Below are 25,483 nucleotides of genomic sequence, written 5' to 3' on the forward strand. Positions count from 1 at the left end.
GACTACTAGATAGCTTTTATATCAGGTAATCGTGGTTTAACAATTTTTTTTGTTTTTTACTCCCTATTAGAGATGAGTGAATTTCAAAAAATCTGATTTGGCCAGTCCACTGAATTTTCCGAAAAAATTTGCCTTGATCTGAATATATTTGCGACAAATCGCAATAAAAAACAGCTATTTCTGGGATACATAGAGCCTTTATATGGGTGTAGAACACTGTGCCATGCAGTAACACTCATAGGGAGTCTGCTGGGGTAGTGAAATAATACTGTGAGTCAGTATGACATGCAGATGACAAGCGTCGCTATTAGAATCACTGCACACTTCACTTATTTGGGAAGTCACAGGTCCATGTTAGCGTCAAAAAGTAGAGCACTCCTTTTACACCCTAATCAGTTGATTCCACATAGATGTCTACAGAAGCTGGTCTATTAATTGCTTATACAAGTAAAGCCCCCCCCCCCCCCGACAGAATGGAGAGGGTGTAAGCAGTAAGTTTGTGTTTAAGTCACTGATTATTTGCCCTTCCACTGATCCATCAAAACAAAAACCCACAAAAAATTGATCCTGTCTGGGAAGCATATGCCTTCACTCGGTCAGTATTTGTTCAGTAATCCATGAGTATTGGTAATGCCCAAAAAAACAGGAGTGGATCTATAACAGAGATGACACGTGAAGGTAATATTTGCATGTCTTCTGTGTTCTGTACCCACTCCTGCTTTTGGCTACCAAATTATAAGCCAATTCTGATGCAACCATACAGGTCTTACAGCTGCTGCACAGACAGGATCCGTTGTGCGTCTCATTTTTCCTTCCTTCTGACCGATCAGAAGAAAGGTCAAATAAATTCTGATTTCAAGAAGTCCAAACAAGGACAATAGCGACCCTGTCATAGAGTGGGGAGGTAGGTAACAGCATGAGAAGTCCACAGAGTGGCCCTATGATATGGCCATCTGTGTTGATTCCTCAAAGTTGAGTAAAACCTCACAGAGGTCAGAAATCCATGCCTACTTGTCACTTGTGAAGAGCGGAAGCTGACTAGAAAGGTGACGACCATGTTGCAGCTGGTATTCCACTACTGCCCTCTGCTTCTCACAAAGCCTGGCCAACATGTGTAACGTGGAGTTCCAGAATGTGCTCACGTTGCACAACAGTCGGTGAGCTGGCAATTGCAAGCGCTGCTGCAGCGTTGCCAGACCGGCAGCAGCTGTAGATGACTTTCGGAAATAGGCACACACACCGCGTACCTTCAGCAGTAGCTCAGGAAAATTGTGGTATATTTTGACAAACCACTGAACCACTAAGTTGAACATGTGGGCTAGGCATGGTATGTGTGTGAGCTTGCCAAGCTCCAAAGCCGTCACCAAGTTACGGCCATTATCAGACACAACCATGCCTGCTTGTAGGTTAAGTGGCCAGAACCACAGCTTGGTCTGGTCCCTTATACCCTTCCACAGTTCTGCTCTGGTGTGCTGTTTGTCACCTAAGCAAATTAGTTTCAGCACGGTCTGCTGCTGCTTCCCCACTGCAGTGCTACACTGCTTCCAGCTACTGACTGATGGCTGACTGGTGCTGCAAGATGAGAATTCAGAGGTGGAAGTGGAGGATGAGAAGGGGGGGTTGCAGCCACTAATGTAGGTTGTGGCAGAGATCCTGATGAAAGTAGGGCCTGCATTCCTTAGCTACGATAGCACAGGTGCCATCCCAGGGTACGACTCTCTCTCGGCCTCCACAACGTTCACCCAGTGTGCCGTCAGGGAAATGTAGTGTCCCTGGCCAAAAGCACTTTTCCTTGTGTCAGTCATTAAGTTGACCTTCCCAATAACTGCATTGGTCAGGGCACGTGTGATGTTACGGAAAATACTCAGTGTCCACAAGCCTAAATGGCAACATTTCCAGGGCTAGCAATTTGGAAAGGTGCGCATTTAGTGCTATGGCCTGTGGGTGGGTGGCTGAGTATTTGCGCTTTCGTTCAAAGGCCTGGGGTATGGACATCTGCACGCTGCGCTGGGACACAGAAGTGGATGTGCTAGCTGATGGTGCTTGCGAAGGTCCCGGTACAGGGCGGGACGCATTCGGTCCTGCTTCTTGGACAGGGGATTGGCCAGCATGTAACACAGTGGAAGAAGAGGCAGTGGTGTGACCCGCAGACACTGATTGCGGGCCCGTTTGGCCCATCTATTCGGGTGCTTTGATGCCATGTGGCGGATCATGCTGGTGGTGGTGAGGTTACTAGTGTTCACACCCCTGTCCATTTTTGTACGGCACAGGTTGCAAATGACAATTCTTTTATCGTCCGCACCTTCCTAAAAAAAAGTGCCAGACTGCGGAACACCTAGCCCTTGGCAAGGGAGATTGCCTCAAGGGGGTGCTCTGGGGAACAGATGTGGGCCTGTTTGGTGTGGTCCGCCTTCTCCCTTTCGCCACCCAACTGCCTCTTCCAGCCTGTTGCGGTACTGCAGATCCCTTCCCCTATGTACTGCTGTCCTTGCTCGGCTTGCCACCTTCCCAGGTTGTGTCAGTAATCGTCCACCACCTCTTCTTCCACTTCTTCACACTGGTGATCCTCTTGACTTGTTGACCTAACACCAACCTCACTTATTGACAACTGTGTCTCATCCTCATCATCAACCTCTTGAGACACTAATTGCCATTGTCTTATTGGCAACTGTGTCTCATCATTAGCCTCCACCTTGTGAAACACTAATTGCCGTTCCCCACCGTCATCTTTTTCTGACTTTGGATGCTCAAGAGTTTGGGAATCAGTGCACAAGATCTCCTCATGTCCCTCTTCAGTGGGCTTGGCGAGAGGGCCAAATCAAGGAATGGCGATGAAAAGAGCGCCTCGGAATATCCGAGTGTGGGGTCACTTGTTTGACAATACTCTCCATGGCAGAAGGAAGGAGGATCATGCTAAGGATTCTGTTGGCCAGACTCTTGGCTACTGAGACTGGACTTTGTGGAAGACAGGGTGGTGCTTAACTGATTAGAAGCAGTATCTGATACAATCCAACCGAATACCTGGTCGCACTGGTGTGACTTTGAGAATGGTGTCCTGCACCGCCCTGCAAACTGGGACATAAAGCTAGGTATCGTGGATAAGTATGCTTCTTGTGCCCTGGCTGCAGGCACAGTTTCACCGTGCCCAGGGCCACAGCCTCTGCATGCACCATCAGCAGCACGGCCATTTCCCCGTCCCTTAGTCCTCACCTTGAGCATATTAAATGGTATATGGTGAGGAACAGAAGTATTTGAACACCCTGCGATTTTGCAAGTTTTCCCACTTAGAAATCATGAAGGGGTCTGAAATTCACATTGTAGGTGCATTGCCACTTTGAGAGACAGAATAAAAATAAATTAAAAAATCAGGAAATCACATTGTATGACTTTTAAAGAATTTATTTGTCTTGCGCTGCTGAACATATGTATGTGAACACCTGAGAAACAGCAAGAATTCTGTCTCTCAAAGACCTGGTACTGTGCCTTTAAAAAGTCCACCTCTACTCCACTCATTAATCCCACTTAGTAGCCCCTGTCTGAGCTCTTTAAAGACACCTGTCCACCCACAGTCAGTCAGACACCAACTACTACCATGGGCAAGACCAAAGAGCTGTCAAAAGACACCAGAGACAAAATTGTGGACCTCTACAGGGCTAAAAAAGGGCTATGGGACAATTGCCAAGCAGCTTGGTGAAACTAGATCAACTGTTGGAGCAATTGTTAGAAAATGGAAGAAGCTAAAGGGCTCCATGCTAGATCTCAGTTCGTGGGGTATCATTGATGATAAGAAAGGTGAGGTATCAGCTCAGAACTACCGGGGACGAGCTGGTTAATGACATGAAGAGAGCTGGGACCACAGTTTCAAAGGTCACTGTTGGTAGAACACTACTCCATCATGGTTTCAAATCATGCATTGCACGGAAGGTTCCCCTGCTCAAGTCATCACATGTCCAGGCCAGTCTGAAGTTTTCCAATGACCATCTGGATGATCCAGATGAGGCATGGGAGAAAGTCATGTGGTTAGATGAGACCAAAGTAGAACTTTTTGGTCTAAACTTCACTCGTCATGTTTGAAGAAAAAAAAGAAGGATGAGTTGCATCCCAAGAACACCATCCTTACTGTGAAGTATGGGGGTGGGAACATCATGTTTTGGGGGTGCTTTTCTGCAAAGGGGACAGGACAACTGCACTGTATTAAGGAGAGGATGAATGGGGCCATTTATTGTGAGATTTTGAGCAACAACCTCCTTCCCTCAGTCAGAGCATTGAAGATGGGTGGTGGCTGGGTCTTCCAACATGACAACGACCCGAAGCACACAGCCAGGATAACCAAGGAGTGGATCCATAAGAAGCATAACAAGGTTCTGGAGTGGCCTAGCCAGTCTCCAGACCTAAATCCAACAGAACATATTTGGAGGGAGCTAAAACTCTGTGTTGCTCAGCGACAGCCCCGAAACCTGACAGATCTAAAGGAGATCTGTGTGGAGGAGTGGTCCAAAGTCCCTGTTGCAGTGTGTGCAGCCCTGGTCAAGAACTACAGGAAATGTTTGACCTCTGCAATTGCAAACAAAGGCTTATGTACCAAATATTAACACTGATTTTCTCAGGTGTTCAAATACAGTGCAAGACAAATAAATTCTTTAAAAATCATACAATGTGATTTCCGAATTATAATTTTTTAAAATTCTGTCTCTCAGAGTGGGAATGCACCTACAATGTGAATTTTAGACCGCTCCATGATTTCGATGTGGGAGAACTTGCAAAATCGCAGGGTGTTCAAATACTTCTGTTCCTCAATGTATATGCTTGCAGGTTTTGTAAGTGTATGCGCAAATAAATTAGGGCTGCAGCTAACGATTATTTGAATAATCGATTAGTTGTCCATAATTTTATCGATTAATCGGGAAAAAACACCAAAATGACAAAAAAGGGGTTTATATGATTTTACTTAAAAAATGATGTTCAAAGGCCATATTAAAACAAATTGTGGATGGCACTGTTATGGTGGATCTGTGGATGACACTATTATGGTGGATCTGTAGTGAACACTATTATGGGGGATCTGTGGATGGCACTGTAATGGGGGGATCTGTGGATGGTGCTGTTATGGGAGGGATCTGTAGATGGCACTGTTATGGGGGATCTGTGGATGGCACTGTTATGGAGGGGATCTATGGATGGCACTGTTATGGGAGGGGGATCTGTGCACTGTAATGGGAAGCGGGATCTGTGCACTGTTATGGGCAAAGGCAAAGGCATATTTTAGAGATCCGGTGACGTATCGGGGCTCCCCATGGGGCTGCTGCCAGGAACCCCAGTGAGGTCACCAGCAGTGATGGGTGGTATTTAGCACTGCCCTAGCCAGTAAAACAGCTAGAGCAGCGCTAAAGCCCGCCTATCAGAGCCGATGATGTCACTGAACACACTGCCGGGTGGAAGTTTCCGCCCGGCAATGTGTTATTGAAAACAAAAAAGCCTGTGCCATGCGCGATTTAGATGAGATGCTCTGATGCTTGCCTCAGGGGGGCTGTTTGGGTGAAAATAAGGGTATGTCTGGGTTCAACTCTGAACCCGGACAACCCCTTTAAGTATGAATGGTGCAGCAAGTGTACTTGATAAGCACACCTCTTTATTACACTGCCTGTTGACAATGAGTCTAAAGCACACTAAGTTTATGTATAACTGAACAGATTAATTATTAAAGACGCAATAGGTGAACTACTGTAGGTCGATGTGCTTATAAATTAGACCGCCTGTTGACATTAAGTGTGATGTACACTTAGTTTATATATAACTGAACAGATTAAGTACAAATGTCACAGCAGATAAACTAGATAAAAGTGCATATATATTAGACCGCCTTTTGACAATGAGTCTGATGCACAGTCAGTCTATGTACAAAAGAACAGATTAATTATTAATGGTGCAGTAGATGAACTAGGTAAACATTCATATATTAGACCACTTGTTTATAATCAGTCTGATGCACACTAAGGGGCACATTAAAAGCCGGTCTTAAAAAAGGCCCATAACTGGCGATGGATCTGCCAAAGTAAGGAAGAGGCACAGGTCTCTCCATAACTTTGGTGTATCCAGCACTAGTTCAAAATGTTAGACAGCTTCCAAGCTGACTTACATTTAGACCTTTTTCAACTCCTAAAGCAGGCATAGAAAATGGTAATTGAGACGGGGCTACCAGCCCGTCCCCTCCCCATGCCCACTTTTTTAGACCTTGCTTGAGCAGGAAAAATATGCAGATAGTGGCGCAACTAACCATCACACCACCATCTGCACCTGAAATAAGCCTAATTTAAGCATATTTCAAATTAGTAAATGACCCCCTAAGTCTATGTATTACTGAATAGATTCATTATTAAAGGTAAAAGGTGAAATAGGCAAATTAACCTATATATTTGACTACCTGTTGACAATGAGTCTGATGCACACTAAGTCTATGTATAACAGATTAATTTTGAATGGCGCAGCAGAAAAACACTCCTATATATTAGACAACCTGTTGACAATGAGTGTGATGCACAGTAAGACTATGTAAAATAGAACAGATTAGGTATAAATGGCACAGCAGATGAACTAGGTAAACATGCCTATATATTAGACAGCCTATTGAGATTAAGTCAGATGCACAGTCTATGTATAACAGAACAGATTAAAAATAAATGGTGCAGTTGAACAAGATGCACAAGGCGATTACACTTAGCCTACACTGTCTGTTGTCTCCCTATCCTCACCCTACAGTGTGTAAAAACTCTCCCTAAGATCTCCTTACACTCTCCTTGCACTGTCCCTGCACTCTCCCTATCCAATATTCTACACTTAAAGGTTTTGTTAACCACTATCCCTAGTGTTTGGCACCTCTGTGCCTATGCTTAGCTCACAATAAATTGGCAGACTAAGCGAGATAAGGCTTTTATAGGGCTGTGAATGGCTGGCTGTATGGCTGCTGATTGGCTGGTTACACAACATTATGGGTCATATCACATTGTCAGGATTCTTGCCTTCACCTTGTAACACATGGTGCCACCATGGAAAAAATTATTAGTTACCACGAAGAGCGAGGAAATTAATATTCATTGCAAGTCACATTTTTTCTGAACTTTTTATTGAATTCAATTTGTTTAACTTCGATTCACTCAACATTTGTCATCATCATCCTCCACCGCCTCCTCCTCCTCCTCTTGCAGTGGCAGTTCTCATTGTGGGTTCCCACCAACTACAGGGCAGACAGTAAGATGTGTTAACTATTTTGCTTCGGCCGTCATCCCCTGCTGCTTGAGCGTCAGCGTCTGTGCTATAATAAATATGAGGGGGATTAGTTCATGTCGCAGTTGTCCCTACTGACAAATTTTGTGGTCTCCTCGAAGGGTTTCAGCACCTGACAAGCATCTCGTATAAGCGGGCACTGCCTCACCTCAAAACAACACATGTTCCATGCTGAAATGGTCTGGTGCATGACAAAATGATTCGCAGGTTTCTGCTGCTTAGACAAAAGCTCTAGCATGTGCAATGTTGAATTTCAGCGATCAGGAACGTTGCTGATCAAGTAGTTGTGATGGAAGACTGTTCTGTCTCTGCATGTCCAGGACAGCATTCCACACCACATAAAAATTGCTGAAATGTGAGAACAGTCTCCTGGATGTTGCTAGCTCCAAGTGCAAAACAATTTAAAAGGAGCATCTGTTATTTCCCACTATGTTGCAGCCATTGGTGATGACCACTTTTTCCAGTTGGAGTCAGCGGGGTGAGAGCCTTCAAAATGTTTGCTAATTTATGTACTTTAGCAACTGTTCGCCTCTGTGGCGACTCTCGCCCAGGCCGATGAGCTCCAACACTGCCTGACAACACTTGACGCATGTGATAGGAAGGAGGGGAAGTAGGAATGGGAGTGACCCTGTGCCCTGCTGCTGTTAGGGATAGGATGGTGTCCATGAAGGAGGAGGTGGAGGAGGCAGATAAGTTCCTGGTGTGGGAGCCAGACAAACACAATTGTGGAGAAGTCAAAAGGACCTGTATATGTTGCTGGGGTGCTGCCTCATTGCTGCCACAAAAAAACATTGACCCAGTGGGCCATGAAAGACATGTACTGTCCCTGCCTGTAACAGCTACTCCAGGTGCCCGCCATGCACTTTGCCACACAGCATCACAAGGAGCGGCCCACATTCTCCGCCACATGACAATACAAGGCAGGAATGGATTTTTGGAAGAAACAATGCCTGCTAGATATCTTCCAGCAAGGATTGCTGGGCATGCAGAGATGTTTCCTGGCCACGCATTTCAGTATTGGTGGTTGACTATGGTGAGGAGGGGGAATCTGAGTGGGAGAAGCATAACGTGATAACTATGATATGAAATACACCGTACTAGCTGTGAATACGGCCTGGCTGTGGCAAGGGATTCCGGGAGAGGAAGGAAATTTAGAAATTGTTACAGAGTCTTAAAATGCTACTCTCTGGAATGTAAAATAGGCATTGTACACGTGTATTGCTATTTTCGCAAACCACACCAACACTTGAACTGTCTAGAGATTTCTTGTACAATAGACAATAGTTTGCCTTGTTATTTCTGGTGTTTTTACACAAAGATTTAAACGCTCCACTCAGTATTGTAAAACACGCATTGTACATTTGTATTTCTACTTTTGCAAACCACACCAACACTTGAACGGTCTAGAGATTTTCTGTACAATAGTTTGGCCTACTATTTCTGGTGTTTTCACACAGAGATTTAAAGCAGTACCCCCTGGATTGGAAAACATGTGCTGTACATTATTGCTATTTTCACAAACCGCACCAAAAATCACACATAAAGTAGTGTTTTAAGAAAACTGCTGCAAGACATCTGATGATACATGGATGGAATAAAGGAGCCTGTTACTACGTTATGCCTCCTCTAAATCTGCCAGCATAAACTTGGAGACAGATTCCATTTAATAGAGCAATTAAATATTCATATTCTACTCATTAAATGGTTAAAACTGCTTAAATATTGTTCATTATTGTTTAGCTTCCCTTTTAAGTGACTATTAAAGCATATGAATATAAGAATGTGTTCACATCCCAGGTAACGGAAAATGTGGAAAGCTTTTCTTTATCACTGCATCTGAATTATTCATTTAAATTTATTGCATACTAGCCAGGATGAAAGTGAAAAGTGACCATAAGCTGAAAAAAAGTTGCCATGCTCTCATCTCGAGGGTGGAAATAAGATAAATGGCAAGTTAGAAAGCAAGATCATTTTCCATTCCAGGCCAATTCATTCATCAGATAATAGAAGGCTCCTTTCAGATTTTGTCGTTAAATTAAATGCCTCAGTGTTACAGTAGAGGATATATTATTATGGGATATGAATTATTCACAGAAACTTCTATCATAGGTAGGACAAGCAGACACAATAAGGAGCATGGGAATTATTCAGTATTAGATTAGTGTTCCACTGTGTGCAGGATGTTCAGATTATAACACGTCAGGTATCTAAGGTTATCCAGTTGATTATGTATTAATCTTTAAACTTGAAAAAATGTTTTGAAACTATTATATTGTGTATAATATTTCTACCCAAAAAAGTAAGCAAAAATTTGATATAAAGCCTTTTCTCTTCCATGTATCAAAAAGGTCTATGCATTTAGAAAGATCGCTAGGTTAGCAGTTACAAATGTTATGGGTAGAGATGAGCGAATTTTTAACAAATTTGATTCACCCGGTTCGCCAAATTTTTTGAAAAAATGTGGTTTGTTCTGAAATTGTTTGCAGAGAATTTAGTAAAAAAATGCCTATTTCCTGGCTGAAGAGAGCCTGCAATATAGCCATATATTTGCAAATTTGTTATCTCCAGTTATTATTTTCTTGATTGCAGAAATCGGCAATTAAAAGATTTGCGAAAAAATTTGCATTACGAAAATTCACAATCAACACTACTCCTAAAGTCAAAGATACTGCAGTCTTCTCATTGGCCCACAAGCTAGAAGCAAGGAGGAATTATGTGTACTGAAAAAAAAAAAATATCTTGAATATTCAAAATTACGAATATATATCACTATATTCTCAATTTTTGCAAATTCTCGAAGTGCTGATATTCGCAATAAAAATTTGCAATTTAAATATTTGTGATCAACACTATTAGTCAGCATGACATGCAGATGACAGGCGTCGCTCTTATAATCACTGCACACTTCACTTATTTGGGCAAACTGACCAAATAGCTTGAGTATGAAATCAGCCTTATAGGTCGATGTTAGTGCCAAGAAGAAGCGCACTCCTTTTACCTCCTCGTTAGCAGATTCCACATAGATGTCTACCAAACCTGTTCTATTAAACGCTTATACAAGAAGAGCCCCCCAACAGAGTGGATAGGGTGTCAGCAGTAATTTTGTGTCAACGTCACTAATTATTTTGCCCTTGTTCTGATTTGTCACAAAAATAACCCACAAAAAACGGATCCTATCTGTTGAGCATCTGCCTTCATTCGGTCAGCATATAGTCAGTAATCCATCAGTATTGCTAATGCAAAAACATAAATAAAAATAGGAGCGGATCCAAAACAGAGATGACACGTGAAGGTAATATTTGCATGTCTTCTGTGTTTTTTTTTACCTACTCCTGGCTTCTCAAATCACAAGCCAATTCTGATATGACCATACAGGCCATACAGCTGCTATACAGACAGGATCTGTTGTGCGTCTATTTTTCCTTTCTTCTGACAGATCAGAAGAAGGGTCAAATAAATGATGATGTCAGCCAGGCGAAAAGCAAAATAGTGGCCCAGTCATGAAGTGAGGAGGGTGGGAACAGCATGAGAACCACATTCACCCAGTGGGCTGTAAAGGACATGTATTGTCCCTGATCGTAGTTACAGCTCCACACGTCGGTGCTGCCTTGCACTTTGGCAGACACCAACAGGCTCAAAACAGCAGAACTTCAGCTGTGTTTTTGGTGGATACTCAGACACTGCTTCAAAACAGGTAAGGAATTTGTTAGACAGATTCTCACTATTGTCTGTTTGCAAATGAGCATAGGTGATTAAGGTGTTAAAATTGTTGTTGGGGAGGAGATTTTGTGGGAGTGTGTGTGTATATATATAGCCACATAGTATTAGTTTGCCCAATTATAGCTTGCTGCATTTCTCAAAGTGCTGCTTTTATAAGTGCATCTGAGATATTCAGGAGATACTCAGGAGGTAATCTGGAGGTGGATACAGTAAAAAAAAATTAAGATTTGTTTGTTTAAAATCTTTCCCCTCTTTAAAATGGCAGACCTGGTTCGGTGCAGGAATTGTTGTTCTTTTTTTTCAGGTTCCACTCTTCGGAGGTTTGGATGCTGTCTGATCTGTGGACAGCTCCCCATAATGGAGCAGTAAATTTAATTTTTGAAATCTGAGATTTGTAAATTAACTGTTAAACAAAATCAGGCAGGGAATGTTGCAATATCACTGCCACAGAGGCCCCCTAAAAATTGAAGATGGGTTACTACAGGTTCTGGTAGACTGAGAGTTGTTTATAGAAGACATGTCCCACAGTCTGTGGCTCTCCATAATTCATTTGCAGCACTTTCAGAGTGCAAGAGCAACATGGAGGATGGCTCAGGCCAAATGATCTGGCTTACAATGAGGTTTCAAAGGTGAAGGAAGCTTTTCACACACTTGGAAATGATATGTGGGAGGTTGCAGTAACTGTTTCATTCTCTGCAGTTTTGCCTGTGCATAGCCTTTAGCATGACAGGAAGATGCACATTAAGGAATTCAACCTATGGCTTGGTGAATGGTGTCTGAACCAAGAGTTTGGCTTTGTGTCTCATGTTAGCGCTCGTTGGAATGGAAAAGAACTGGTTTCTCAAGGGAACAAATGTCCTCAGTGAACAGTTCTAAGTATTTTCTAAGGAGCATTTAAACTAGGAAAGGGGGGCAAAAGGGTGATAATCCAGCAGTTCGACTGCCCCCCGGTACAATGCCAGAAGATGCCAGTAGTACATAGTTTAAGAAATGACAAGCTCAGAGTCTTGTCTACAAATGCTCGCAGTTTAGGGAAGAAGATCAATGAACTTGAGTCTATAATGGCATCTGAGAATATAGATTTAGTGGAGTAGGGAGGAATCGGGCAACTATAGGCCAGAAAGCCTGACATTAATAGTGGGGAAATTAATGGAAACCATACTTAAGGAGAGGATTGTGGAACGTCTAAAATCACATGTATTGAAAGATGAAAACAGCATGAGTTTAATTCAGGGAGATCATGTCAAACTAATCTTATAGATTTTTTTGATTAGGTGACTAAAATAATAGATGGTGGAGGTGCAGTAGACATCAATTATCTAGACTTTAGTAAGGTTTTTGATACTGTCCCATAGAGAAGGCTTATCAATTAATTGCAGTCTTTGTGCTTGGACTCCCATATTGTTGAATGGATTAGGCAGTGGCTGAAGGAAAGACAACAGAGGGTTGTATTCAGACCATGGTCTTGTTACCAGTGGGGCACCTCAGGGATCTGTTCTGGGACCCATATTGTTTATTATCTTTATCAGCGAAATTGCAGAAGGCCTCGATGGTAAGGTGTGTCTTTTTGCTGATGACACAAAGATTTGTAACAGGCTTGATGTTCCTGGAGGGATACACCAAGTGGAAAAGGATTTAGGAAAACTAGAGGAATGGTCAAAAAAATCTGGCAACTAAAATTTAATGTTGATAAGTGCAAGATAATGCACCTGGGGCGTCAAAACCCAAAAGCAGAATATACAATCAGTGATACAGTCCTAACCTCAGTATCTGAGGAAAGGGATTTAGGGGTAATTATTTCAGAAGACTTAAAGGTACGCAGACAAGGTCATAGAGCAGCAGGAAATGCTAGCAGAATGCTTGGGTGTATAGGGAGAGGCATTACCAGTGGAAAGAGGGAGGTGCTCATGCCGCTCTACCGAGCACTAGTGAGTCCTCATTTGGAGTATTGTGCTCAGTACTGGAGACCATATCTCCAGAAGGATATTGATACTTTGGAGAGAGTTCAGAGAAGAGATACTAAATAGTACATGGATTGCAGGATAAAACTTACTAGGAAAGATTAAAGGACCTTAACAAGTATAGCTTGGAAGAAAGACGAGACATAGGGGATATGATAGAAACTTTTAAATACAATAAGGGAATAAACAAGGTAAAAGAGAAGAGAATATTTAAAAGATGAAAAACTGCTACAAGAGGACATAGTTTTAAATTAGAGGGGCAAAGGTTTAAAAGTAATATCAGGAAGTATTAGTTTACTGAGAGAGTAGTGGATGCATGGAATAGCCTTCCTGCAGAAGTGGTAGCTGCAAATACAGTGAAGGAGTTTAAGCATGCATGGGATAGGCACACGGCCATCCTTCATATAAGATAGGGCCAAGGGCTATTCATAGTATTCAGTATATTGGGCAGACTAGATGGGCCAAATGGTTCTTATCTGCCAACAAATTCTATGTTTCTCTGAAAGGAGTCCACCACTTGGAAAGTGAGGGACTACAGCACCAGCAACTTGGACAGAAGCACATTCAGCTTCTGCACCATACTGTTGCCTCTTGGCAATCGCTTTGGTGATTGTTTGCTGACAGAATGACTGATAAGGAGTAGGAGGACGAGGAGCAGGAGCATCAGGACCAGCAGATGATAGGAAGGACAGACAGCTCTCTTCAGGTGAGATAGTGGAGACTTGACTGCCTAAAACTGGGTTTGTGCAACTGGGTGATGCAGCGGTTTCTGCGGCAGGCTGGACCACCACACCGGAGCCACGGTTCTCTAAGACCACTTTGACTGCTACCGCCGCTGCCTCCGTGAACCAGTGCACCACTAGGCAGGTAGGCACCTATGAAGCGGGTGGTCTACCCTGGGCACGTTTGGCTCCCAACCTCCCACTGCTGCCACCCTACTGACTCCTGGCCATGCTAGCGACTTGCTAACTCCGCCACCCTATTCCCCTGATGATCATGAAGCCCCTTCTTTACCCAGCTCCCAAGTTCGATCAGCTACATCATCATTATCGAGTACTGTCTGCACGTCACTGATGTCCTCCTCAACCATCTCTGGGTCCTGAGCCTGACCGCTCGCAACACCAGCTCCCACGACATTCTTCTCATCACAAATTGATTGCCTAGTGGAGGAAGCAGCAGATGTCTCCTCCACATCTTGGCTGGCAAGTAGCTGATGACTGTCTTCTTGTAGCTCATCCTCACTGTATAGTGTAGCTGAGCCAACAGCATACAATACTTCTCTGGCTGTGGGAACAGAAAAGGACAGATGTAGGTTGAGAACAGGTGAGGGTACAGGGCCTGCTCCCGAGCTATGCCAACTAAGGGTCGTGTCTGACGAACCCACTGACTCTTGGCTGGGGGTGTCTGATATCATTTGAGTCAACCATTCAAAAAAATGCTAGGTTGCTGGTTAAGACATGACCGCTAGCTGGCACTGGGAGCTCAGGCCTCTTGAATTAAACCACGCCCCCTTACTCTGCTGCAACCTATGCCTGTGCCAGAAACATTTAGGCCTCTGCCACTCCCCTGTGCAGGGCCTGGCACTTCTCTGTTTGACATACTGTTAGATCAAATAAATTAAAATATCCCCAAAAAGTCTGTAATTTTCTCAGTTCACCACACAACGGCTAATAAGGCCCCCCCCCCCCCCACTAATACACACAAAAAAGGGCATTAGAATATATAACAGTACCTCTGAGCGGCAAATTTTTTGTTTCTTTTTCCTCTAATACACACCACAAAAGGCTTTAGAACAGATAACTGCACCGTTGAGCGGCAAATCTATTTTTATTTTTTCCGCTAATAAGTGCCACAAAAGGTTTTAGAACAGATAACTTCACTGCTGAGAGGCAAATATATAATTTTCTTTTTCCGCTAATGTGCTCCACAAAAGGCTTTAGAACAGATAACTGCACCACTGAGCGGCAAATCTATGTTTTCTTTTTCTGCTAATACACGTAGGCTGTAGGTCTTTGGGTTTTCTGTCTTGAGTCTTGCAGGGTGCAGCATCTTTTCTGCTGACCCAGGGGGTTTTACCATATGCTCCTATTGTGTGGTGTTGCCTGGTAAAGCATTAAAGTTTTTCTTGCTTCTTGTCTGTATTGGTATCTGTTAGTGTTGATCGAGCACAAAAGTTCTCGGCTGCTCCGGTGCTCAAATAGAACACTTTGGGATGCTCGGGTGCACGGTAGTCAATGGGAGAAACGGAGCCTTAAACCAGGCACCCCCTGCTCTGAAGTGAGAAGGGTGTCTGGTTCACAGGAAAAGGTCAGAAATTGATGGAAACACCACTGAAATGGTTCAGGAACAGCATTGGGAACATGTCTGGATGCATCTTGGTCTCCCAGGTCGCTGCTGGGAATAATGTTGTCCGAGTAGTATGCCAATTTTACAGACTAACAATAGTTAGGCAAACAGTTCCCGGCGAACATCGCTTGTTCGTGTTCGCTGCGGCGGGCGAACATATGCGATGTTCGGTCCGCCCCCTATTTGTCATCATTGAGGAAACTTTTACCCTGTACCTCACAGTCAGCAGACACATTCCAGCCAATCAGCAGCAGACCCTCCCTCCCAGTCCCTCCCACCTCCTAGCAAAAAGCAAGGACAGCATCCATCTTAGATTCATTCGGAAGCTGCAGTGTTAGAGAGAGCAGGGAGAGTGCAGCTGCTGCTGATTTAATAGGGAAATCAATAGCTAGGCCAGTGCATTCAGTGTCCACTCCAGTCCTGAAAGACTCATCTGTTCTGCTGTAAGGACAGCGCCCTGACAGCACCCCAAAAAGCCCTTTTTAGAGCTAGTATATCAGTCTTCTTCTTTTGTTTTTGTTTCTCTGTAATATAATTGCAATTGCCTGCAAGCGTGTGTGTGTGTCAGGCCTACAGTGCGTACTGTGCCCACTACTGCCAGTGCCAAGTGCCACCACTCATATCTGGTGTCACAGTAGATTACATTTTTTTAAAAAGATTTTTTTTTTACTGTAATATAATTGCAGTTGCCTGCAAGCGTGTGTGTCAGGCCTACAGCGTGTACTGTGCCCACTACTGCCACTCATATCTGGTGTCACAGTAGCTTGCACGCATAGTACAACTAATCGGAAAAAAAATGACAGGCAGAGGCAGGCCACCCCACAGGGGCCGTCATGGTTGTGGTGCTTTGATTTCCTTTGGCCCTAGAATAATACCCAGTGTTTAGAGGCCACGTACCCTGAACTCGAAAAGTTCTGAGGACATAGTTGACTGGCTAACACAGGACACCCAATCTTCTACAGCTTCTGCTGGAACCTTGATGCACCATCCTCCTCCAGCTCAGCTTCGGGCACCTCTCAAGTTACCACTCGCCCGCCTGCCGCCGCCACCACCAACACTAGCACCACAGCTGCTTGACTTGATCTATCAGAGGAGTTATTTACACATCAGTTAGAAGAAATTAGTGATGCACAACCATTATTGCCAGAGGATGTAGATAACAGGGATATGTCTCAGTCAGGCAGCATTACACATATGGACGTACGGTGTGATGATGATGATGTTGTACCCGCTGCTGCTTCCTTTGCTGAGTTGTCAGATAAAAGTGAAGCGGTTGATGATGGTGATGTGTCCGTGGATGTCACGTGGGTGCCCGCTCGAAGTGAAGAACAGGGGGAAAGTTCAGATGGGGAAACAGAGAGGAGGAGGAGACGAGTTGGAAGCAAGGGGAGGTTATCGCAAGGATCTAGTGGCACAGTCAGACAGCATGTATCGGCACACAGGGTCAGCCAGACAGCACGCCAATCAACGCATGCTGTTGCCACTACCAGAATGCCATCATTGCAAAGCTCAGCATTTTTTTTGTGTGTCTGCCTCTGATAACAGCAATGCCATTTGCAATTGTGCCAAAAGAAACTGAGTCGTGGGAAGTCCAACACCCACCTAGGTACAACTGATTTGTGAAGGCACATGATCTCACATCACAAACGCCTATGGAATCAACACATGATGACGAGTACAAGCAGCACACAAACTCAAAGCTACCATCCTCCTCCTGGTCCAGCCTCTTCAGCCACGTCAACCACTGCTGTCCTCCTTGCCCCCTCTCAACCACCCGCCAATCCACCTCTCGCCTTGAGCAGTTCCTGCTAATCTGCCCACAGTCAGATGTCTGTCAAGGAAATGTTTGAGCGTAAGAAGCCAATGTCACAGAGTCACCCCCTTGCCCGGCGTCTGACAGCTGGCTTGTCGGAACTCTTAGCCCGCCACCTTTTACAAAAGCTGGTGGAGTCTGAGGCCTTCAAAAATTTTGTAGCTATTGGGACACCGCACTGGAAGGTACCAGGCCAATTTTTTTTTCACAAAAGGCAATCCCCAACCTGTACTCTATTGTGGAGAAGGAAGTCATGGCATGTCTGGCACACAGTGTGTGGGCAAGGGTCCATCTGACCACTGATACCTGATCTGCAAAGCACGGTAAGGGCAGGTATATCATGCACACTGCGCATTGGGTAAACCTGCTGACGGCTGCCAAGCATGGAATGCGTGGCTCTGCAGAGGAGTTGGTGACACCGCCATGACTTGCAGGCAGGCCTGCTGCCACCTCCTTTACTCCTCCTACTCAATCCTCTTTGCTAAACTCCTCGGCAGAGTCCTCTTCTGAGGCTGCGTCTTGCTCCACATCAACTTCAACCCCCCAGCTCCCCAGGGGCTATTCCACATCCAGGATACAACAGTGTCACGCCATCTTGGGGTTGACTTGCCTGAAAGCAGAGAGTCACACTGGACCAGCACTCCTGTCCGCCCTGAACGCACAGGTGGATCAGTGGCTGACTCCGCACCAACTGGAAATTGGCAAAGTGGTGTGTGACAACGGAAGCAATTTGTTGGCGGCATTGAATTTGGGCAAGTTGACACATGTGCAGTGCATGGCACATGTGTTGAATCTGATCGTGCAACGCTTTGTGCATAAGTACCCAGGCTTACAAGACATCCTCAAGCAGGCCAGGAAGGTTTGTGGCCATTTCAGGCGTTCCTACACGGCCATGGCGCACTTTTCAGATATTCAACAGCAAAACAACATGCCAGTGAGGCACTTGATTTGCGACAGCCTGACACGTTGGAATTCAACACTCCTAATGTTCGACCTCCTGCTCCAACTAGAAAAAGCCGTCAACAAGTATTTGTATGACCGGGGTGCTAGGACAGCCTCTGCGGAGCTGGGTATTTTTTTTGCCACGTTACTGGACGCTCATGCACAATGCCTGTAGACTCATGCGTCCTTTTGAGGAGGTGACAAACCTAGTCAGTCGCACCGGAGGCACCATCAGCGACATCATCCCATTTGTTTTCTTCCTAGAGCATGCCCTGCGAAGAGTGCTGGATCAGGCCGTAGATGAGCGTGAAGGGGAAGAGTTGTGGTCACCATCACCACCAGAAACAGCCTCATCAGCATCGCTTGCTGGACCTGTGGCAACGCTGGAAGAGGAGTCTGAAGAAGAGGAGTCAGAGGAGGAATGTGGCTTTGAGGAGGAGGAAGACCAACCACAGCAGGCATCCCAGGGTGCTTGTTGTCACCTATCTGGTACCCGTGGTGTTGTACGTGGCTGGGGGGAAGAACAGACCTTCAGTGAGATCAGTGAGGACAAGGAATGGGAAATGAGTAGCTCGGCATCCAACCTTGTGCAAATGGGGTCTTTCATGCTGTCATGCCTGTTGAGGGACCCTCATATAAAAAGGCTGAAGGAGAACGGCCTGTACTGGCTTGCCACGCTACTAGACCCTCGGTATAGGCAGAAAGTGCCTGAAATGTTACCGAATTACCAGTCAGAAAGGATGCAGCAGTTCCAAAACAAGTTAAAAAGTATGCTTTACACAGCGTATCAGGGTGATGTTACAGCACAACGGGAATCTAACAGAGGAAGAGGTGAAAGTAATCCTCCTCTTACCGCGACCATGTTGATGGAGGACATGCAGAGCTTTTTAAGTCCTACGCATCGCCACAGCCCTTCGGGGTCCACCCTCAGAGAATGACTCGACCGTCAGGTAGAAGACTACCTCGCCTTAACTGCAGATATCAACACTCTGAGGAGCAATGAACCCCTTGACTACTGGGTGTGCAGGCTTGACCAATTTGGGATAGAACTTCTGGCCTGTCCCGCTTCAAGTGTCCTGTAAAAAATGACCTTCAGTGCAGCAGGAGGTATTGTCACTGAGGAGAGAAGTTGCCTAGGTCAAAATAGTCTAGATTATCTCACCTTTATTAAGATGAATGAGGCATGGATCCCGAAGGGACTGACAGTGGGCGATACATTTGACTAAAAATGGCCTGATGAGATTCCTTGGGCTAAAAATGGTCCACACGCTGCTGTATTTAATCTCTGCATCCCGGATGACTTGCGTGACTTCTCCGCCACCAACTAGGGTTTAAGCCGCAATTAGCAGCTGCAACAATACCTAATTTTTCAGGCATGTGCACATGCCAAATTTTTCTGGCCTCTGGTGCTGCACTGTGGCTGCAAAAAGAAAACAAAACAAAAGTCACATACATGTGTCAATTCCCCTTCTTGATCGTTACTTTGTTGTGGTGAAGGGGCTTGCGTATTACAATGAAGCGATCACCTCTATGAGTGTGTTGGCAATAGCAATGTTGGCACACCCCAGATGATAAGGTCGTTGCTTTATTGTGAACAGATCAAAAGTGATCGGCTGGATAATTTTGCATAGAAAAAACATTCATTTTCTTTGTGATCATCTAAGGCGACCATTAACGCCTACTAGGCCAACAATGGGCCCACACTGCAGAATCATTGTTTTCTGGGTCACTTAACTGTCACTGAACTACCTCAGCACGACCATAGGCTTTGATAAACCGCCATCGCCTGCAATCTCCCAAACGTGCGCACAAGCACAGTCATCACTACACCAAGATTGACGCATAGAGGAATAAAATGTATGTCATGAGTGTGTCAACTATTGACAACTCTTTGCGGTTGTCTAAAATCTATTTGGTACACGTTCCCTGATAGGGGATGTAACAGGGATTAAACTGATAAGAATAGTACTACTTAACACACCACTCATATAGGGTGGCACATTACATTGCACCGCGCACACGCAGTGCCCCAAGTTGGAAGTAAGAGGACCGACCAAGCATCTTTTTCCATCTCCCAGTTCCTAAAATCTATTCCATACAGCGGCCCCTGATAAGGGACAAAACAGAGGTCAAACTGGTAAGAACAGATTTTTTTTATTTAAAAAAAAGAGGACAGCCTCTGCGGAGCTGGGTATTTTTTGGTTGTGTTACTAAACGCTCATGCACAATGGCTGTAGGCTCATGTGTCCTTTTGTGGAGGTGACAAACCTGGTCAGTCAAACCCAAGGCAACATCATCAACCTCATCCCATGTGTGTTTCTTCTGGAGCGTGCCCTGTGAAGAGTGCTGGATCAGGCCGTAGATGAGCATGAAGAGGAAGAGTTGTGGTCACCATCACCACCGCCTTGTCGTCGTCGATTGCTGGACCTGTGGCAACGCAGAGAGAGGAATCTGAAGAAGAGGAGTCAGAGGAGGAAGGTGGCTTTGAGGAGGTGGAAGACCAACCACAGCAGGCGTCCCAGGGGGATTGTTGTCACCTTTCAGGGACCTGTGGTGTTGTATGTGGCTGGGTGGAGGAAGAGACCTTCAATGACGTCAGTGAGGACAAAGAACGGGACATGGCTAGCTAACCTTGTGCAAATGGGGAGTTTGCAGTTGTGCAAATTGACTGTTTGCGGCTGTTTGTGGTGCGTTAAACGGGGAGTTTGGTCTGTCACTGTGAAGCGGGCGTAACCCTTACACTACCTGATCAATACAACATCATACCTGATGTTTTAAAGCACGTTATTCCAAACAATTTAGGAATGTTAGGTGATTTATGCCCTTTATGGATTAAAACGTAACTCTGCGTCAACTACGTAATTTTCAATGGGAGTTTTGCCATGGATCCCCCTCCGACATGCCACAGTCCAGGTGTTAGTCCCCTTGAAACAACTTTTCCATCACTATTGTGGCCAGAAAGAGTCCCTGTGGGTTTTAAAATTTGCATGCCTATTGAAGTCTATGGCAGTTCGTCCGTTCGCAAACATTTGCGGAAATTTGCCTTCACCAATGGATAATTTTATGTTAGTTACATCTCTAACCTTACAATAGCAGCCTTGTGCACTATGAGACATACAAGACCATCTCTCTATCCAAAAGGAAAAAGCTAGCAAACCTCAAAGTTGCTTGATTTGAGTTGGGTGGCTTGAGGGAACCTGCGCCCCTACATCATTATCATTAGGGTGACCAAAAATATTTTTGGGGGATGCCAGCTAACTCTTCTCTCACTGCTTAGGAGGGCTGCATAAAATTTTTCAGTTTTCTAATTGTCCTAACATTGTATCCAATAACCTTTCTATACTGTTTTGTCATGTAAACTCATTGGCCTCAATTTGGACATATGAGAAAGACATACAAATTAGCAGAACCTGCCTTGTTTTTAAGCTGAAACAATATTTGCAGGTCCAGTGGTGCTTTTTCCACGGTACCCTTGCCTGCTTGTCCAGTGGTTACTGTTAGTGATGAGAGGCAGGGGCAATATTCGAATTTGCAATATTTCTTGGAACTTGTGCAGAATATTTGCAAATTCGTTATATTCTACATTCTTTGTTTTTTACTAATAAATCGGCAAGTTAATGATCGCGCAATATGTGAATATTACGGGATCAATATAGGCCTGGGTCAAAAACTAATATATAGCACTATAGAATATAGTGCTATATATTCGTATTTAGAATATTCGTTATTTTTTCCATCTGAACACATGACTGGCCCAAAAGCAATTTAAGCACGGAGGAATCATGAATTCAGATGGAAAAAAATGACGAATATGCTAAAAAACTAATATATAGCACGTTAGAATATTCATAATTTTCGAATATTTGTCATTTTTTTCCATTTGAAGTCATGATTCCTCCCTGCTTAAGTCGCTTGTGGGCCAATGACTCATTGGCCCGCAAGCAAGAAGCAGGAAGAAATCATGACTTCAGATGGAAAAAAATATTCGAAAAACTAATATATAGCACTATATTAGAAATATTCACGAATTCTCGAAGTGGCGATATTCGAGATAAAAATCTGCTTTTCGAATATTCGCGCTCAACACTAGTTACTTTTGTGTTTGTTTATTACATATGTATTAAAGTTCACAGTTGGTGTTCCAGGTCGTCATGTTTGCAAGATGATCAGGAGGTCTGCCTGAATGATGTTGAATCAATGCTCTGTTCTCTGCATTGACATGAAGGAATTGTTGCTGGGTTGCCAGCACTGGAAGGGTTAATCACAGGCACACACTGTCACTGTCATCAGGCTATAGGGATGTCTCCTGTATGATACTGTACATAGGGTTGGATTGTGCAGGGAACCCGCTAACGATCTTGTATATCTTGCACAAATTAAGAACACATCTCTGCTACATCTGGGTGTGATTAACAAATACTGCAGTGATGCACCATAAAAAGCGTCTTTTCAGGCTCTTTGATGAGGAGATGGGTGAGTAGTGACCCTGCTCCCCACTCCTCCTGTCACCCCACTAGTGACCCTGCTTCCCCCTCCTCCTGTCACCCCACTAGTGACCCTGCTCCCCTTCCTCCTGTCACCCCACTAGTGACCCTGCTCCCCCTCCTCCTGTCACCCCACTAGTGACCCTGCTCCCCACTCCTCCTGTCACCCCACTAGTGACTCTGCTTCGCCCTCCTCCTGTCACCCCACTAGTGACCCTGCTTCCCCCTCCTCCTGTCACCCCACTAGTGACCCTGCTCCCCTTCCTCCTGTCACCCCACTAGTGACCCTGCTCCCCCTCCTCCTGTCACCCCACTAGTGACCCTGCTCCCCACTCCTCCTGTTACCCCACTAGTGACCCTGCTCCCCCTCCTCCTGTCACCCCACTAGTGACCCTGCTTCCCCTCCTCCTATCACCCCACTAGTGACCACCCTGCTCCCTCCCCACCAGTGACCCTGCTCCCCCTCATCCTGTCATCTCACTAGTAACCCTGCTCCCCCACACTAGTGACCCTGTGTGTTCCTGTACGGAGAGGAGTCTGGCTGGAGTGTGGTGAGGCCTAGCTGTGTGTCTGTCCCTGTGTGTGTGCGTCTGTCCCTGTGTGTGTGTCCCTTCCCGTATGTGTGTGTCACTGTGTGTGTATCTGTCCCAGTGTGTATTTCCTTGTGTACTGTGTCTCTCCCTGTGTCTGTGTCACCATCACCATGCCCACAGTGTTCCTATGTCTTGACGCAGCTGCATCAGGACATTCTGTGTGGGGCAAGAAGAAGATAGAAGAGGAGGCAGCGCCGCCAGCATGGAGTCAGTGGGAGAGACACAGGGAGGCACACTAAGGACGTAGGTAACACTACCACATGATCTACACTAGTGTTATCTGCGGTTTTACATAGGACTGCAGGTAACACTACCACATTATCAGGACTAGTGTTATCTGTGTTTTTACATAGGACTGCAGGTAACACTACCACATTATCAGGACTAATGTTATCTGTGTTTTACATAGAACTGCAGGTAACACTACCACATTATCAGCACTGGTGTTATCTGTGGTTTTACATAGGACTGCAGGTAACACTACTACATTTTCAGTACTTAGATAGCCATCGCTGTGTTATCTGTATTGTTACATAGGACTGCAGGGGACATCTACTATATTATCTGAACTCAGAGAGTTATCACTGTATAGGGGGGCCCACTAAGACTTTATCGCCAAATGGCCCACATGAGCCTGGAGCCGGCGCGGTGAGATATGTGGGTGGGGCTGTGTGTGGGTGTGGCTTGATGGTGGGTGGAGACACAGGGGCCCCATAATCTCCTATTGCCCGGGGGCCCCATGAGTTGTCAGTCCGCCCCTGTTACTATCCCTTGTATCCTGTTCCTAGTTTATCACTGTGTCATGTCCTTGTAGATTTGTGTGCGTAGTCTTGTCTTTTTAGGCCAACTTATTGCTGCTGTCATTGAAGATTGTTGTTTTCTTGTGGATTTTGTTAATTGTTTGTACAGTGTTCATTTTTGATTTATCTCTGGGTCCCAGTTCTTTCTTGTTGTATTGCTGGGATACTATTTCATATAAGAGTTAGTTTCTGTCAGTGTTATTTATTTTGGTTAATTGTCATTCATTTCCTGTCTATCGATCTAGCACTTCATTGCTGACCCCCTATCATTCATCCATTTGTGCTTTAATCTGTCATCAATATATGATTTCCATCATTGGTGATTTTACCTCGCCTGCCAGTGACACTTTCTTCCTAATATTGTTCTTCCAACTGTCCGGTTGATATACAATTGGACCTACTACAGGTCGTTGGGTATCTGAGAACTGGGAGACAGCGTTTGTACTCCGGAATAGCAAGCACTACATGTGAAGTCCAGTTCTGCATTCTTGTGTCCTTAAAGTCTTGTGTTTACATCTTTATATGTTTCCTGACACTGATACAGTATGTGCTTCATAAGATTATTCTTACGACCATCCACTTGCTATACAGATTAATCCTCCTGTAGGTCCTGGTCGTATCTGAGATTCTGGGAAACATTGTTAGTATCTAGGAATGGCAACTGTTATATGTGAACTTCACGTCTACAGTCTATGTGACAGCAATATCTATTCAACTGGGACATTTTTGAATAACTCTAGGTTCAAAAATATTCTGTTTTACAAAATCTACAATGTCATATTTAGTTGTGGGACAACCCATTTGAAGGTAAAGCTCCCTCAGAAAACATATGCAACATATGGAACTACATAAAGTATTTGGCTGATATTTTCCATCAGTTTTATTTCGCACTTAGATCTTTGAGCACCCGATATTGTTTTTCTTTTTTGCTCTACACTTATACTTTATTGTCACATATTCTACTATTCATCTACAGAACATATCCCAAAAACAATTTTTTCATACAGATAGAGTTTTGGCTTTTAAATTACAACATCTTTATTTTTAAGTTATACTGTATAATCATTTCATTTTTAAAACTCCCACTTTTACATTCATCATTCTTATATGTAGCATTGGGTGTTCAAGAGGCAAAAACCTGAAATGTATTATGAGAAGGGATTCTAACAGTTGAAGGAAGTCTGTCAGTGAATAGCCATACATGTGCTTTCTGTTTCCTTGTGTTTGCGCCGCATATACTTGTTATCAAAGTGTGGACGGCAGACCTATTGAAGGCAATGAGTCTGCAACAAAATGCGGCATGCACACGGACTGCATCCGTATTTTGCCAAACCAAGGTTTGCGGACATCAAACTGGACAGGACACAATCGTGTGCGTGAGTGTACAGGACACAATCATGTGCGTAAGTGGACAGGACACAATCGTGTGCGTGAGTGGACAGGACACAATCGTGTGCGTGAGTGGGCAGGACACAATCGTGTGCGTGAGTGGACAGGACACAACTGTGTGCGTGAGTAGTCAGGACACAATCGTGTGCGTGAG

Source organism: Bufo gargarizans, chromosome 5, assembly GCF_014858855.1.
Source record: "Bufo gargarizans isolate SCDJY-AF-19 chromosome 5, ASM1485885v1, whole genome shotgun sequence".
NCBI lineage: Eukaryota > Metazoa > Chordata > Amphibia > Anura > Bufonidae > Bufo > Bufo gargarizans.